Below are 21,078 nucleotides of genomic sequence, written 5' to 3'. Positions count from 1 at the left end.
ACACTCCCAGACACACACACTCCCAGACACACACACTCACTCCCAGAGACACACTCACTCCCAGAGACACACACTCACTCCCAGAGACACACACTCACTCCCAGAGACACACACACTCCCAGACACACACTCCCAGACACACACACACACTCCCAGACACACTCACACTCCCAGACACACACACACTCCCAGACACACACACACTCACTCCCAGAGACACACACTCACTCCCAGAGACACACACACACACTCCCAGACACACACTCACTCCCAGAGACACACACTCACTCCCAGACACACACACTCACTCCCAGACACACACATTCACTCCCAGACACACACACACTCCCAGACACACACACTCACTCCCAGACACACACACTCCCAGAGACACACACTCACTCCCAGAGACACACACTCACTCCCAGAGACACACACACACTCCCAGACACACACACACACACTCCCAGAGACACACACTCACTCCCAGACACACACACTCACTGCCAGACACACACACTCACTCCCAGAGACACACACTCACTCCCAGACACACACACACACTCACTCCCAGACACACACTCACTCCCAGACACACACACTCACTCCCAGAGACACACACTCACTCCCAGTACACACACACTCACTCCCAGACACACACACTCACTCCCAGACACACACACTCACTCCCAGACACACACACACTCCCAGACACACACACTCACTCCCAGTCACACACACACACTCCCAGACACACACACACTCCCAGAGACACACACACACTCCCAGACACACACACTCACTCCCAGAGACACACACTCACTCCCAGAGACACACACTCACTCCCAGACACACACACACTCACTCCCAGACACAAACACTCACTCCAAAAGACACACACACTCCCAGACACACACACACACTCCCAGACACACACACACTCCCAGACACACACACACACTCCCAGACACACACACACTCCCAGACACACACACACTCACTCCCAGACACACACACACTCTCCCCGACGCACACACTCACTCCCAGAGACACACACTTACTCCCAGAGACACACACTCACTCCCAGAGACACACACTCACTCCCAGAGACACACGCACTCCCAGACACACACACTCACTCCCAGAGACACACACTCACTCCCAGACACACACACACACTCCCAGACACACACACTCACTCCCAGAGACACACACTCACTCCCAGAGACACACACTCCCAGAGACACACACTCACTCCCAGACACACACTGACTCCCAGAGACACACACTCACTCCCAGAGACACACACACTCACTCCCAGAGACACACACACTCCCAGACACACACACTCACTCCCAGAGACACACACTCACTCCCAGAGACACACACTCACTCCCAGACACACACACTCACTCCCAGAGACACACACTCACTCCCAGACACACAAACTCACTCCCAGACACACAAACTGACACACACTCACTCCCAGAGACACACACACACTCCCAGAGACACACACTCACTCCCAGAGACACACACACTCACTCCCAGAGACACACACACTCACTCCCAGAGACACACACTCACTCCCAGACACACACTCACTCCCAGACACACACACTCACTCCCAGAGACACACACACTCACTCGCAGACACACACACTCACTCCCAGAGACACACACTCACTCCCAGAGACACACACTCACTCCCAGACACACACTCTCCCAGACACACACACTCCCAGACACACACACTCCCAGACACACACACTCCCAGACACACACACTCACTCCCAGAGACACACTCACTCCCAGAGACACACACTCACTCCCAGAGACACACACTCACTCCCAGAGACACACACACTCCCAGACACACACTCCCAGACACACACACACACTCCCAGACACACTCACACTCCCAGACACACACACACTCCCAGACACACACACACTCACTCCCAGAGACACACACTCACTCCCAGAGACACACACACACACTCCCAGACACACACTCACTCCCAGAGACACACACTCACTCCCAGACACACACACACTCACTCCCAGAGACACACACACTCCCAGACACACACACTCACTCCCAGACACACACACACTCCCAGACACACACACTCACTCCCAGACACACACACTCACTCCCAGACACACACACTCCCAGACACACACACTCACTCCCAGAGACACACACTCACTCACTCCCAGACACACACACTCACTCCCAGACACACACACTCCCAGACACACACTCACTCCCAGACACACACACTCACTCCCAGAGACACACACTCACTCCCAGACATACACACTCACTCCCAGACACACACACACTCCCAGACAGACACACTCACTCCCAGAGACACACACACACACTCCCAGAGACACACACTCACTCCCAGACACACACACACTCCCAGACACACACACACTCCCAGAGACACACACACCCAGAGACACACACTCACTCCCAGACACACACACACTCACTCCCAGAGACACACTCACTCCCAGAGACACCCACACCCAGAGACACACACTCACTCCCAGACACACACACACACTCCCAGACACACACACTCACTCCCAGAGACACACACTCCCACACTCCCAGAGACACACACACACTCCCAGAGACACACACTCACTCCCAGACACACACACTCCCAGACACACACTCACTCCCAGACACACACACTCACTCCCAGACACACACACTCACTCCCAGACACACACACTCACTCCCAGAGACACACACTCACTCCCAGAGACACACACTCACTCCCAGACACACACACACACACACACTCCCAGACACACACACACTCCCAGAGACACACACTCACTCCCAGACACACACACACACTCACTCCCAGACACACACACTCACTCCCAGACACACACACTCCCAGACACACACACACTCCCAGAGACACACACTCACTCCCAGAGACACACACACTCACTCCCAGACACACACACACACTCCCAGACACACACACTCACTCCCAGACACACACACTCACTCCCAGACACACACACTCACTCCCAGAGACACACACACTCACTCCCAGAGACACACACTCACTCCCAGAGACACACACACTCACTCCCAGACACACACACTCACTCCCAGACACACACACACACTCACTCCCAGACACACACACTCACTCCCAGACACACACACACACTCCCAGACACACACACTCACTCCCAGACACACACACTCACTCCCAGACACACACACACACTCCCAGACACACACACACACTCCCAGAGACACACACTCACTCCCAGAGACACACACACTCACTCCCAGACACACACACTCACTCCCAGAGACACACACACTCCCAGACACACACACTCACTCCCAGACACACACACTCACTCCCAGAGACACACACACACACTCACTCCCAGACACACACTCACTCCCAGAGACACACACTCACTCCCAGACACACACTCACTCCCAGAGACACACACTCACTCCCAGAGACACACACTCACTCCCAGACACACACACACTCCCAGACACACACACACTCCCAGACACACACACACTCCCAGACACACACACTCACTCCCAGACACACACACTCACTCCCAGACACACACACTCACTCCCAGAGACACACACTCACTCCCAGAGACACACACTCACTCCCAGACACACACACACTCACTCCCAGACACACACACACTCACTCCCAGACACACACACTCACTCCCAGACACACACACACTCCCAGAGACACACACACACTCCCAGACACACACACACTCCCAGAGACACACACTCACTCCCAGACACACACACACTCCCAGACACACACACTCACTCCCAGACACACACACTCACTCCCAGACACACACACTCACTCCCAGACACACACACACACTCCCAGAGACACACACATACTCCCAGACACAGACACTCACTCTCAGAGACACACACTCACTCCCAGACACACACACACACTCCCAGACACACACACACACTCCCAGAGACACACACACACTCCCAGAGACACACACACACTCCCAGAGACACACACACACTCCCAGAGACACACACTCACTCCCAGACACACACACTCACTCCCAGACACACACACACTCACTCCCAGAGACACACACTCTCACTCCCAGAGGCACACACTCTCACTCCCAGACACACACACTCACTCCCAAACACACACACACACTCACTCCCAGACACACACACTCACTCCCAGACACACACACTCACTCCCAGACACACACACTCACTCCCAGACACACACTCACTCCCAGACACACACACTCACTCCCAGACACACACACACACTCCCAGACACACACACTCACTCCCAGACACACACACTCACTCCCAGACACACACACTCACTCCCAGACACTCCCAGACACACACTCACTCCCAGACACACACACACACTCCCAGACACACACACACACTCCCAGAGACACACACTCACTCCCAGAGACACACACTCACTCCCAGAGACACACACACTCACTCCCAGACACACACACTCACTCCCAGAGACACACACACTCCCAGACACACACACTCACTCCCAGACACACACACTCACTCCCAGAGAGACTCACACACACTCACTCCCAGACACACACTCACTCCCAGAGACACACACTCACTCCCAGACACACACTCACTCCCAGAGACACACACTCACTCCCAGAGACACACACTCACTTCCAGACACACACACACACTCCCAGACACACACACACACACTCCCAGACACACACACTCCCAGAGACACACACTCCCAGAGACACACACTCCCAGAGACACACACTCACTCCCAGAAACACACACTCACTCCCAGAGACACACACTCACTCCCAGAGACACACACTCACTCCCAGACACACACTCACTCCCAGACACACACACACTCCCAGAGACACACACACACACTCCCAGAGACACACACTCACTCCCAGACACACACTCACTCCCAGACACACACTCACTCCCAGAGACACACACTCACTCCCAGACACAAACACTCACTCCCAGACACAAACACTCACTCCCAGACACAAACACTCACTCCCAGACACACACACACACTCCCAGAGACACACACTCACTCCCAGCCACACACACTCACTCCCAGACACACACACACACTCCCAGAGACACACACACTCACTCCCAGACACACACACACTCCCAGAGACACACACTCACTCCCAGAGACACACACACTCACCCCCAGAGACACACACTCACTCCCAGACACACACACTCACTCCCAGAGAGACACACTCACTCCCAGACACACACTCACTCCCAGAGACACACTCACTCCCAGAGACACACACACTCACTCCCAGAGACACACACACTCACTCCCAGAGACACACACTCACTCCCAGAGACACACACTCACACCCAGACACACACACTCACTCCCAGACACACACACTCACTCCCAGACACACACACTCACTCCCAGACACACACACTCCCAGAGACACACACTCCCAGAGACACACACTCACTCCCAGACACACACACTCACTCCCAGACACACACACACTCCCAGACACACACACACACTCCCAGACACACACACACTCCCAGAGACACACACTCACTCCCAGAGACACACACTCACTCCCAGAGACACACACTCACTCCCAGAGACACACACACTCACTCCCAGAGACACACACACTCACTCCCAGACACACACACTCACTCCCAGACACACACACTCACTCCCAGACACACACACTCACTCCCAGACACACACACACTCACTCCCAGAGAGACACACTCACTCCCAGACACACACTCACTCCCAGAGACACACACACTGACTCCCAGAGACACACACTGACTCCCAGAGACACACACTGACTCCCAGAGACACACACTCACTCCCAGAGACACACACTCACCCCAGAGACACACACTGACTCCCAGACACACACACTCACTCCCAGACACACACACTCACTCCCAGACACACACACTCACTCCCAGACACACACACTCACTCCCAGACACACACACACACTCCCAGACACACACACACTCCCAGAGAAACACACACACTCCCAGAGACACACACTCACTCCGAGAGACACACACTCACTCCCAGACACACACACTCACTCCCAGAGACACACACTCACTCCCAGACACACACACTCACTCCCAGACACACACACTCACTCCCAGACACACACACACACACACACTCCCAGACACACACACACACTCCCAGAGACACACACACACACTCCCAGAGACACACATTCACTCCCAGAGACACACACACTCACTCCCAGAGACACACTCACTCCCAGACACACACACTCACTCCCAGAGACACACACTCACTCCCAGACACACACACTCACTCCCAGACACACACACACACACCCACTCCCAGACACACACACACACTCCCAGAGACACACACACACACTCCCAGAGACACACATTCACTCCCAGAGACACACACACTCACTCCCAGAGACACACTCACTCCCAGACACACACACTCACTCCCAGAGACACACACTCACTCCCAGACACACACACTCACTCCCAGACACACACACTCACTCCCAGACACACACACACACACACACTCCCAGACACACACTCAATCCCAGAGACACACACTCACTCCCAGACACACACACTCACTCCCAGACACACACACTCACTCCCAGAGACACACACACACTCCCAGTGACACACGCACTCCCAGAGACACACACTCACTCCCAGAGACACACACACACTCCCAGAGACACACACACTCACTCCCAGACACACACTCACTCCCAGACACACACACCCTCCCAGACACACACACTCACTCCCAGACACACACACTCACTCCCAGACACACACACTCACTCCCAGACACACACACACACTCCCAGAGACACACACACTCCCAGAGACACACACACACTCCCAGACACACACACACTCCGAGAGACACACACACACTCCCAGACACACACTCCCAGAGACACACACTCACTCCCAGACACACACACACACTCCCAGAGACACACACACACTCCCAGACACACACTCCCAGAGACACACACTCACTCCCAGACACACACACACACTCCCAGACACACACACACACTCCCAGAGACACACACACACTCCCAGAGACACACACTCACTCCCAGACACACACACACTCCGAGAGACACACACACACTCCCAGACACACACTCCCAGAGACACACACACACACTCCCAGACACACACTCACTCCCAGAGACACACACTCACTCCCAGACACACACACTCACTTCCCAGACACACACTCACTCCCAGACACACACACTCTCCCAGAGACACACACTCACTCCCAGACACACACACACTCCCAGAGACACACACACACACTCCCAGAGACACACACACACACTCACTCCCAGACACACACACTCACTCCCCGACACACACTCACTCCCAGAGACACACACTCACTCCCAGACACAAACACTCACTCCCAGACACACACACTCCCAGAGACACACACTCACTCCCAGAGACACACACTCACTCCCAGACACACACTCACTCCCAGACACACACTCACTCCCAGACACACACTCACTCCCAGACACACACTCACTCCCAGAGACACACACTCACTCCCAGACACACACACACTCCCAGAGACACACACTCACTCCCAGAGACACACGCACTCACTCCCAGACACACACACACTCACTCCCAGACACACACACTCACTCCCAGAGACACACACACTCACTCCCAGACACACACACTCACTCCCAGACACACACACTCACTCCCAGACACACACTCACTCCCAGACACACACACACACTCCCAGACACACACACTCTCCCAGACACACACACTCACTCCCAGACACACACACACACTCCCAGACACACACACTCACTCCCAGACACACACACTCACTCCCAGACACACACACTCCCAGACACACACACTCACTCCCAGACACACACTCACTCCCAGAGACACACACACTCCCAGACACACACACTCACTCCCAGACACACACACTCACTCCCAGACACACACACTCACTCCCAGACACACACACTCACTCCCAGACACACACTCACTCCCAGAGACACACACTCACTCCCAGACACACACACTCACTCCCAGAGACACACACACACACTCCCAGAGACACACACACACTCCCAGACACACACACTCACTCCCAGAGACACACACTCACTCCCAGAGACACACACACACACTCCCAGACACACACACACACTCCCAGACACACACACTCACTCCCAGACACACACACTCACTCCCAGACACACACACACACTCCCAGACACACACACTCACTCCCAGAGACACACACTCACTCCCAGAGACACACACACTCACTCCCAGACACACACACTCACTCCCAGACACACACACTCACTCCCAGAGACACACACTCACTCCCAGAGACACACACTCACTCACAGAGACACACACACACTCCCAGACACACACACTCACTCCCAGGGACACACACTCACTCCCAGAGACACACACACTCACTCACAGAGACACACACTCACTCACAGAGACACACACACTCCCAGACACACACACTCACTCCCAGGGACACACACTCACTCCCAGAGACACACACACTCACTCCCAGACACACACACTCACTCCCAGACACACACACTCACTCCCAGAGACACACACTCACTCCCAGAGACACACACACACACTCCCAGACACACTCACACACTCCCAGACACACTCACACACTCCCAGACACACACACTCACTCCCAGAGACACACACACACTCCCAGAGACACACACTCACTCCCAGACACACACACTCACTCCCAGACACACACACTCCCAGACACACACACTCACTCCCAGGCACACACTCACTCCCAGAGACACACACACTCCCAGACACACACACTCACTCCCAGACACACACACTCACTCCCAGACACACACACTCACTCCCAGACACACACACTCACTCCCAGACACACACTCACTCCCAGAGACACACACTCATTCCCAGAGACACACACACTCCCAGACACACACACTCACTCCCAGAGACACACACACACACTCCCAGAGACACACACACACTCCCAGACACACACACTCACTCCCAGAGACACACACACTCACTCCCAGACACACACACACTCCCAGACACACACACTCACTCCCAGAGACACACACACACTCCCAGACACACACACTCACTCCCAGAGACCCACACTCACTCCCAGAGACACACACACACTCCCAGACACACACACTCACTCCCAGAGACACACACACTCACTCCCAGAGACACACACACTCACTCCCAGAGACACACACACTCACTCCCAGAGACACACACACTCACTCCCAGACACACACACTCACTCCCAGACACACACACTCACTCCCAGACACACACTCACTCCCAGACACACACACACACTCCCAGACACACACACTCTCCCAGACACACACACTCACTCCCAGACACACACACACACTCCCAGACACACACACTCACTCCCAGACACACACACTCACTCCCAGACACACACACTCCCAGACACACACACTCACTCCCAGACACACACTCACTCCCAGAGACACACACACTCCCAGACACACACACTCACTCCCAGACACACACACTCACTCCCAGACACACACACTCACTCCCAGACACACACACTCACTCCCAGACACACACTCACTCCCAGAGACACACACTCACTCCCAGACACACACACTCACTCCCAGAGACACACACACACACTCCCAGAGACACACACACACTCCCAGACACACACACTCACTCCCAGAGACACACACTCACTCCCAGAGACACACACACACACTCCCAGACACACACACACACTCCCAGACACACACACTCACTCCCAGACACACACACTCACTCCCAGACACACACACACACTCCCAGACACACACACTCACTCCCAGAGACACACACTCACTCCCAGAGACACACACACTCACTCCCAGACACACACACTCACTCCCAGACACACACACTCACTCCCAGAGACACACACTCACTCCCAGAGACACACACTCACTCACAGAGACACACACACACTCCCAGACACACACACTCACTCCCAGGGACACACACTCACTCCCAGAGACACACACACTCACTCACAGAGACACACACTCACTCACAGAGACACACACACTCCCAGACACACACACTCACTCCCAGGGACACACACTCACTCCCAGAGACACACACACTCACTCCCAGACACACACACTCACTCCCAGACACACACACTCACTCCCAGAGACACACACTCACTCCCAGAGACACACACACACACTCCCAGACACACTCACACACTCCCAGACACACTCACACACTCCCAGACACACACACTCACTCCCAGAGACACACACACACTCCCAGAGACACACACTCACTCCCAGACACACACACTCACTCCCAGACACACACACTCCCAGACACACACACTCACTCCCAGGCACACACTCACTCCCAGAGACACACACACTCCCAGACACACACACTCACTCCCAGACACACACACTCACTCCCAGACACACACACTCACTCCCAGACACACACACTCACTCCCAGACACACACTCACTCCCAGAGACACACACTCATTCCCAGAGACACACACACTCCCAGACACACACACTCACTCCCAGAGACACACACACACACTCCCAGAGACACACACACACTCCCAGACACACACACTCACTCCCAGAGACACACACACTCACTCCCAGACACACACACACTCCCAGACACACACACTCACTCCCAGAGACACACACACACTCCCAGACACACACACTCACTCCCAGAGACACACACTCACTCCCAGAGACACACACACACTCCCAGACACACACACTCACTCCCAGAGACACACACACTCACTCCCAGACACACACACTCACTCCCAGAGACACACACACTCACTCCCAGAGACACACACACTCACTCCCAGAGACACACACACTCACTCCCAGACACACACACTCACTCCCAGACACACACACTCACTACCAGAGACACACACTCACTCCCAGAGACACACACTCACTCCCAGAGACACACACTCACTCCCAGACACACACACACTCTCCCAGACACACACACTCACTCCCAGACACACACACACACTCCCAGACACACACACACACTCCCAGACACACACACTCACTCCCAGACACACACACTCCCAGACACACACACTCACTCCCAGACACACACACTCACTCCCAGACACACACACTCACTCCCAGACACACACACTCACTCCCAGACACACACACTCACTCCCAGACACACACACTCACTCCCAGACACACACACTCACTCCCAGACACACACACTCACTCCCAGACACACACACTCACTCCCAGAGACACACTCACTCCCAGACACACACACTCACTCCCAGAGACACACTCAATCCCAGAAACACACACTCACTCCCAGAGACACACACTCACTCCCAGACACACACACTCACTCCCAGAGAGACACACTCACTCCCAGACACACACACTCACTCCCAGACACACACACACACTCCCAGACAAACACACACACTCCCAGACACACACACTAACTCCCAGAGACACACACACTCCCAGACACACACACACACTCCCAGACACACACACTCACTCCCAGACACACACTCACTCCCAGACACACACACTCACTCCCAGAGACACACACACTCACTCCCAGAGACACACACTCACTCCCAGAGACACACACTCACTCCCAGAGACACACACACTCCCAGACACACACACTCACTCCCAAAGACACACACACACACTCCCAGAGACACACACACACTCCCAGACACACACACTCACTCCCAGAGACACACACTCACTCCCAGAGACACACACACACACTCCCAGACACACACACACACTCCCAGACACACACACTCACTCCCAGACACACACACACACTCCCAGACACACACACACACTTCCAGACACACACACTCATTCCCAGAGACACACACTCACTCCCAGAGACACACACACACTCCCAGACACACACACTCACTCCCAGACACACACACACTCCCAGACACACACACTCACTCCCAGACACACACACTCACTCCCAGACACACACACTCACTCCCAGAGACACACACTCACTCACAGAGACACACACACACTCCCAGACACACACACTCACTCCCAGGGACACACACACTCACTCCCAGAGACACACACACTCACTCCCAGACACACACACACTCCCAGACACACACACTCACTCCCAGAGACACACACTCACTCCCAGAGACACACACTCACTCCCAGACACACACACTCACTCCCAGAGACACACACACTCACTCCCAGAGACACACACACTCACTCCCAGAGACACACACACTCACTCCCAGACACACACACTCACTCCCAGACACACACACTCACTCCCAGACACACACACACACTCCCAGACACACACACTCTCCCAGACACACACACTCACTCCCAGACACACACACACAGTCCCAGACACACACACTCACTCCCAGACACACACACTCACTCCCAGACACACACACTCCCAGACACACACACTCACTCCCAGACACACACTCACTCCCAGACACACACACACTCCCAGACACACACACTCACTCCCAGACACACACACTCACTCCCAGACACACACACTCACTCCCAGACACACACACTCACTCCCAGACACACACTCACTCCCAGAGACACACACTCATCCCAGAGACACACACACTCCCAGACACACACACTCACTCCCAGAGACACACACACACACTCCCAGAGACACACACACACTCCCAGACACACACACTCACTCCCAGAGACACACACTCACTCCCAGAGACACACACTCACTCCCAGAGAGACACACACACACTCCCAGACACACACACACACTCCCAGACACACACACTCACTTCCAGACACACACACTCACTCCCAGACACACACACACACTCCCAGACACACACACTCACTCCCAGAGACACACACTCACTCCCAGAGACACACACACTCACTCCCAGACACACACACTCACTCCCAGACACACACACTCACTCCCAGACACACACACTCAGTCCCAGAGACACACACTCACTCCCAGAGACACACACTCACTCACAGAGACACACACACACTCCCAGACACACACACTCACTCCCAGGGACACACACTCACTCCCAGAGACACACACACACTCCCAGACACACACACTCACTCCCAGAGACACACACACACTCCCAGAGACACACACTCACTCCCAGACACACACACTCACTCCCAGACACACACACTCCCAGACACACACACTCACTCCCAGACACACACTCACTCCCAGAGACACACACACTCCCAGACACACACACTCCCAGACACACACACTCACTCCCAGACACACACACTCACTCCCAGACACACACACTCACTCCCAGACACACACTCACTCCCAGAGACACACACTCACTCCCAGACACACACTCACTCCCAGACACACACTCTCACTCCCAGAGACACACACACACACTCCCAGAGACACACACACACTCCCAAACACACACACTCACTCCCAGAGACACACACACTCACTCCCAGACACACACACACTCCCAGACACACACACTCACTCCCAGAGACACACACACACTCCCAGACACACACTCCCACTCCCAGACACACACACACACTCCCAGACACACACTCACTCCCAGACACACACACTCACTCCCAGAGACACACACACTCACTCCCAGACACACACACTCACTCCCAGAGACACACACACTCACTCCCAGAGACACACACACTCACTCCCAGACACACACACTCACTCCCAGACACACACACTCACTCCCAGAGACACACACTCACTCCCAGAGACACACACTCACTCCCAGACACACACTCACTCCCAGAGACACACACTCACTCCCAGACACACACTCACTCCCAGACACACACACACTCCCAGAGACACACACACTCGCTCCCAGACACACACACTCACTCCCAGAGACACACACTCACTCCCAGAGACACACACACTCACTCTCAGAGACACACACTCACTCCCAGACACACACTCACTCCCAGAGACACACACTCACTCCCAGACACACACACACTCACTCCCAGACACACACTCACTCCCAGACACACACACACACTCCCAGACACACACTCACTCCCAGAGACACACACACTCACTCCCAGACACACACTCACTCCCAGAGACACACACACACACACTCCCAGAGTCACACACACTCACTCCCAGACACACACTCACTCCCAGAGACACACACTCACTCCCAGACACACACACACTCACTCCCAGACACACACTCACTCCCAGACACACACACACACTCCCAGACACACACTCACTCCCAGAGACACACACACTCACTCCCAGACACACACTCACTCCCAGAGACACACACACACACACTCCCAGAGTCACACACACTCACTCCCAGACACACACTCACTCCCAGACACACACACACACTCCCAGACAAACACACACACTCCCAGACACACAGACTAACTCCCAGAGACACACACACTCCCAGACACACACACACACTCCCAGACACACACACTCACTCCCAGACACACACACTCACTCCCAGAGACACACACACTCACTCCCAGAGACACACACTCACTCCCAGACACACACTCACTCCCAGAGACACACACTCACTCCCAGAGACACACACACTCCCAGAGACACACACACACACTCCCAGAGACACACACACACTCCCAGACACACACACTCACTCCCAGAGACACACACACACACTCCCAGACACACACACACACTCCCAGACACACACACTCACTCCCAGACACACACACACACTCCCAGACACACACACACTCCCAGACACACACACACACTCCCAGAGACACACACACACTCCCAGACACACACACTCACTCCCAGACACACACACACTCCCAGACACACACACTCACTCCCAGACACACACACTCACTCCCAGAGACACACACTCACTCCCAGAGACACACACTCACTCCCAGACACACACACTCACTCACAGAGACACACACTCACTCACTCCCAGAGACACACACACTCACTCCCAGACACACACTCACTCCCAGACACACACTCACTCCCAGACACACACTCCCAGACACACACACTCACTCCCAGACACACACACACACTCCCAGACCCACACACTCACTCCCAGACACACACACTCACTCCCAGACACACACACTCACTCCCAGACACACACACTCACTCCCAGACACACACACTCACTCCCAGAGACACACACTCACTCCCAGACACACACACTCACTCCCAGGGACACACACACTCACTCCCAGAGACACACACACTCACTCCCAGACACACACACACTCCCAGACACACACACTCACTCCCAGAGACACACACACACTCCCAGACACACACACTCACTCCCAGAGACACACACTCACTCCCAGACACACACACTCACTCCCAGAGACACACACACACTCCCAGACACACACACTCACTCCCAGAGACACACACACTCACTCCCAGAGACACACACACTGCCAGACACACACACTCACTCCCAGAGACACACACACACACTCCCAGAGACACACACACACTCCCAGACACACACACTCACTCCCAGAGACACACACTCACTCCCAGAGACACACACTCACTCCCAGAGACACACACACACACTCCCAGACACACACACACACTCCCAGACACACACACTCACTCCCAGACACACACACTCACTCCCAGACACACACACACACTCCCAGACACACACACTCACTCCCAGAGACACACACTCACTCCCAGAGACACACACACTCACTCCCAGACACACACACTCACTCCCAGACACACACACTCACTCCCAGAGACACACACTCACTCCCAGAGACCCACACTCACTCCCAGAGACACACACTCACTCCCAGAGACACACACACTCCCAGACACACACACTCACTCCCAGAGACACACACACACACTCCCAGAGACACACACACTCCCAGACACACACACTCACTCCCAGAGACACACACACTCACTCCCAGACACACACACACACTCCCAGACACACACACTCACTCCCAGAGACACACACTCACTCCCAGACACACTCACACACTCCCAGACACACACACTCACTCCCAGAGACACACACACACTCCCAGACACACACACTCACTCCCAGAGACACACACTCACTCCCAGAGACACACACACACTCCCAGACACACACACTCACTCCCAGAGACACACACACTCACTCCCAGAGACACACACACTCACTCCCAGAGACACACACACTCACTCCCAGACACACACACTCACTCCCAGACACACACACTCACTCCCAGAGACACACACTCACTCCCAGAGACACACACTCACTCCCAGACACACACTCACTCCCAGACACACACACACACTCCCAGACACACACACTCTCCCAGACACATACACTCACTCCCAGACACACACACACACTCCCAGACACACACACTAACTCCCAGACACACACACTTACTCCCAGGCACACACACTCCCAGACACACACACTCACTCCCAGACACACACTCACTCCCAGAGACACACACACTCCCAGACACACACACACTCCCAGACACACACACACTCCCAGACACACACACACTCACTCCCAGACACACACACTCACTCCCAGACACACACTCACTCCCAGACACACACACTCACTCCCAGAGACACACACGCACTCCCAGAGACACACACTCACTCCCAGACACACACACTCACTCCCAGACACACACACTCACTCCCAGACACACACACACACTCCCAGACACACACACTCACTCCCAGACACACACACTCACTCCCAGACACACACACTCACTCCCAGACACACACTCACTCCCAGAGACACACACTCACTCCCAGACACACACACTCACTCCCAGACACACACACTCATTCCCAGAGATACACACTCACTCCCAGAGATACACACTCACTCCCAGACACACACACTCACTCCCAGAGACACACACTCACTCCCAGAGACACACACTCACTCCCAGAGACACACACACTCACTCCCAGACACACACACTCACTCCCAGAGACACACACTCACTCCCAGACACACACACTCACTCCCAGGCACACACACTCCCAGACACACACACTCACTCCCAGACACACACTCACTCCCAGAGACACACACACTCCCAGAGACACACACACTCCCAGACACACACACACTCCCAGACACACACACACTCCCAGACACACACACACTCACTCCCAGACACACACACTCACTCCCAGACACACACTCACTCCCAGACACACACACTCACTCCCAGAGACACACACGCACTCCCAGAGACACACACTCACTCCCAGACACACACACTCACTCCCAGACACACACACACACTCCCAGACACACACACTCACTCCCAGACACACACACTCACTCCCAGACACACACACTCACTCCCAGACACACACACTCACTCCCAGAGACACACACTCACTCACAGACACACACACTCACTCCCAGACACACACACTCATTCCCAGAGATACACACTCACTCCCAGAGATACACACTCACTCCCAGACACACACACTCACTCCCAGAGACACACACTCACTCCCAGAGACACACACACTCACTCCCAGACACACACACTCACTCCCAGAGACACACACTCACTCCCAGACTCACACACTCACTCCCAGAGATACACACTCACTCCCAGACACACACACTCACTCCCAGAGACACACACTCACTCCCAGAGACCCACACTCACTCCCAGACACACACACTCACTCCCAGAGACACACACTCCCAGACACACACACTCACTCCCAGACACACACACTCACTCACAGAGACACACTCACTCCCAGAGACCCACACTCACTCCCAGACACACACACTCACTCCCAGAGACACACACTCCCAGACACACACACTCACTCCCAGACACACACACTCACTCACAGAGACACACACTCACTCCCAGAGACACACACACTCCCAGACACACACACTCACTCCCAGAGACACACACACACACTCCCAGAGACACACACACTCCCAGACACACACACTCACTCCCAGAGACACACACACTCACTCCCAGACACACACACACACTCCCAGACACACACACTCACTCCCAGAGACACACACTCACTCCCAGACACACACACACACTCCCAGAGACACACACACACTCCCAGACACACACACTCACTCCCAGAGACACACACTCACTCCCAGAGACACACACACACTCCCAGACACACACACTCACTCCCAGAGACACACACACTCACTCCCAGAGACACACACACTCACTCCCAGAGACACACACACTCACTCCCAGACACACACACTCACTCCCAGACACACACACTCACTCCCAGAGACACACACTCACTCCCAGAGACACACACTCACTCCCAGACACACACTCACTCCCAGACACACACACACACTCCCAGACACACACACTCTCCCAGACACACACACTCACTCCCAGACACACACACACACTCCCAGACACACACACTAACTCCCAGACACACACACTTACTCCCAGGCACACACACTCCCAGACACACACACTCACTCCCAGACACACACTCACTCCCAGAGACACACACACTCCCAGACACACACACACTCCCAGACACACACACACTCCCAGACACACACACACTCACTCCCAGACACACACACTCACTCCCAGACACACACTCACTCCCAGACACACACACTCACTCCCAGAGACACACACGCACTCCCAGAGACACACACTCACTCCCAGACACACACACTCACTCCCAGACACACACACTCACTCCCAGACACACACACACACTCCCAGACACACACACTCACTCCCAGACACACACACTCACTCCCAGACACACACACTCACTCCCAGACACACACTCACTCCCAGACACACACTCACTCCCAGACACACACACTCACTCCCAGAGACACACACTCACTCCCAGACACACACACTCACTCCCAGACACACACACTCATTCCCAGAGATACACACTCACTCCCAGAGATACACACTCACTCCCAGACACACACACTCACTCCCAGAGACACACACTCACTCCCAGAGACACACACACTCACTCCCAGACACACACACTCACTCCCAGAGACACACACTCACTCCCAGACACACACACTCACTCCCAGGCACACACACTCCCAGACACACACACTCACTCCCAGACACACACTCACTCCCAGAGACACACACACTCCCAGAGACACACACACTCCCAGACACACACACACTCCCAGACACACACACACTCCCAGACACACACACACTCACTCCCAGACACACACACTCACTCCCAGACACACACTCACTCCCAGACACACACACTCACTCCCAGAGACACACACGCACTCCCAGAGACACACACTCACTCCCAGACACACACACTCACTCCCAGACACACACACTCACTCCCAGACACACACACACACTCCCAGACACACACACTCACTCCCAGACACACACACTCACTCCCAGACACACACACTCACTCCCAGAGACACACACTCACTCACAGACACACACACTCACTCCCAGACACACACACTCATTCCCAGAGATACACACACACACACTCACTCCCAGACACACACACACTCACTCCCAGACACACACACTCACTCCCAGAGACACACACTCACTCCCAGACACACACACGCACTCCCAGAGACACACACTCACTCCCAGACACACACACACTCCCAGAGACACACACACTCACTCCCAGACACACACACTCACTCCCAGAGACACACACTCACTCCCAGACACACACACTCACTCCCAGACACACACACACTCCCAGAGACACACACACACACTCCCAGACACACACACACACTCCCAGACACACACACACACACTCCCAGACACACACACTCACTCCCAGACACACACACTCACTCCCAGACACACACACTCACTCCCAGACACACACACACTCCCAGACACACACACACACACTCCCAGACACACACACACACTCCCAGACACACACACTCACTCCCAGACACACACACACTCACTCCCAGACACACACACTCACTCCCAGAGACACACACTCACTCCCAGACACACACACGCACTCCCAGAGACACACACTCACTCCCAGACACACACACACTCCCAGAGACACACACACTCACTCCCAGACACACACACTCACTCCCAGAGACACACACTCACTCCCAGACACACACACACTCCCAGAGACACACACACTCACTCCCAGAGACACACACACTCCCAGACACACACACACACTCCCAGACACACACACTCACTCCCAGAGACACACACTCACTCCCAGACACACACACTCACTCCCAGAGACACACACTCACTCCCAGACACACACACTCACTCCCAGAGACACACACACTCCCAGACACACACACACACTCCCAGACACACACACACTCACTCCCAGACACACACTCACTCCCAGAGACACACACTCACTCCCAGAGACACACACACTCAGTCCCAGAGACACACACACACTCCCAGACACACACACACACTCCCAGACACACACACACACTCCCAGAGACACACACACTCACTCCCAGAGACACACACACACACTCCCAGAGACACACACACACTCCCAGAGACACACACTCACTCCCAGACACACACACTCACTCCCAGACACACACACTCACTCCCAGACACACACTCACTCCCAGACACACACACTCACTCCCAGAGACACACACTCACTCCCAGACACACACACACACTCACTCCCAGACACACACACACACTCCCAGAG

This window comes from Scyliorhinus torazame, unplaced genomic scaffold (genome assembly GCF_047496885.1).
Source record: "Scyliorhinus torazame isolate Kashiwa2021f unplaced genomic scaffold, sScyTor2.1 scaffold_204, whole genome shotgun sequence".
Classification (NCBI taxonomy): Eukaryota; Metazoa; Chordata; class Chondrichthyes; order Carcharhiniformes; family Scyliorhinidae; genus Scyliorhinus; species Scyliorhinus torazame.
Note: the sequence above shows the minus strand (reverse complement) of the source record.